We start from the raw sequence: 1904 nt of genomic DNA, 5'->3' as shown, positions 1-1904 counted from the left end.
GGTCCCTAATGGAAGGGGTGTCCATATTCAGTGCCACTAGATACTATAAGAAGATGGAAACATCACATTGGCACGAGGTTAGTCACAGTTCTACCGAATGTACTAAATCACTCAAGACTCCATTCTCTTTTTCAAACACAAAGACAACTCTGATTTACAAGTCCATATCTTTGATTTTGATGGACTCGAAAATACCTACCAGTCCCACCAGTTAGAAGGACAACCCTCTGAAACTAAAGGCAAGTTCAAGGGTACCAAATGTATCAACAATCTTTCATCCGAGAGGGCTAAAGTCGTTGCCACAAAATTCAACACCAAATAGACCTAACTGCCCCATATTGTGCTCACACTTGTTTGTAAGTCAAACTAACTACAACTTGTTCTTTATTTAATACTAATTTTATACATTGTATGCTTATACTAATTTATATTTATATATGTGCTTTCTGCTTTACTATCTATCTATTAATAATTTGTTCTTATGTTGCAATCAACCAAACGTGTCGCATCTGAGCCATTTCACTAGTTAGAAGCACCCAATCTAATTTGCACACAACCACATTGAGGTTACAACATGCTACACCGATACAGTGGAAAAAGAAATAGCAGTTTTAGGGTAATTTTTTGGAAGGTGGTTAGATTTTGTTCGCTTGTGCAACTTCAAGCCCGAACATGTTAGGGTGTTCAAGGTTGTCAACCGTGAACTGGTGACAATCTTTGCCGTCCGAACCTTCTAGGAAGCTAGAAGCTAGTGAATATCTACATTCTTTTCATACTTTATAAGACTCACAACATGTGGGTTATACTGTTATATAAGTTCGACATTGCTACTCATATACTACATTAAGTTTTTTGGAAAGCTATCTCACTGGTTACAGGTGATTTATTTTCTCCTGTCTATGGCTATTACAGCCTAAATTACTAAGAAAATATGCTTTATAAAACTTACCAGCATAATGTGGTCCATCTTCTATTCCCTTCTTCTATGATTACACTAGTTAATCGTACCAAATAAGTTACATAATACCAGCCTTACGCACTAGATACATGCGATTATGCTTTATCAATCTGTTGCACCACTTCCTTAACAAAAATTGCAACTACCTAAGTTATTATTATCTGTCTACACTATTATCTAACATGACTACTATATCTTACTCACATATTAACGTTAATTTTGCAGAACATAAAATGATTGTCACATTTTATATAACCAAATTTAGAGCTAATTTTCACGGCACAAACGTATATTTTTTTTATCATAACACAAACGTATATTTGCACATTTTGTTATCAAAATTGATTTTTTTTAACACTATCCAAATCTCATTTAACAACGACTGCTTATCCTTTTAGAATGGCCTAGCAAATTAGCCCATAGCAACTACATTTTTTTTGTACCTGTAAATGAATATTTTTTGTTTATCTCTCTTGCAAAAAATCGACCATGTTCACGATACTCCAATAAAGCACGTTATGCTCCAATAAAGCCTAATAATGATTTTGTCACATTTGTCAATAACCTAATGCTTTATTATTAAGCTAATAGAGACCGGACTATCATAAACTGATTTGCAAATACTAAAAATTCTAGGGCAAATTTCATACATCCCATACCACCTGTACGAATTAAAGTATAGCCACACGTTTGTCATATTCGAACTAAGGACCACATTTAACTTTTTTTGTCAAAGACGTTCGCGTCTTATATACCATTTATGGGTATTCAAGAGTCGACTTAGTCTAAAATTCGGTCTGGACTTAAGACATATTTTGTCGAATTCGAATTTGTTATTTTTATCTGATTTTATTTTTGAATCGAATTTGAATTATACTCTAAGTCATCCAGCTCAGCTCCAAAATTGTTTTTTATAATAAAAATATATTTTATAGTAAAATTAGTA

At 33.4% G+C, this 1904-nt stretch overlaps 1 long non-coding RNA gene across 1 annotated transcript; it reads left to right on the top strand.

Annotated features, from left to right (window-relative positions):
* Positions 1–461, top strand: LOC110266517. Its single transcript, XR_002353926.1, has 2 exons — positions 1–77; positions 203–461. It is a non-coding gene; the product is annotated as an uncharacterized LOC110266517 (long non-coding RNA).

Source organism: Arachis ipaensis, chromosome B09 (assembly GCF_000816755.2).
Source record: "Arachis ipaensis cultivar K30076 chromosome B09, Araip1.1, whole genome shotgun sequence".
Classification (NCBI taxonomy): Eukaryota; Viridiplantae; Streptophyta; class Magnoliopsida; order Fabales; family Fabaceae; genus Arachis; species Arachis ipaensis.
This window is presented reverse-complemented; position numbering and strand designations above follow the sequence as displayed.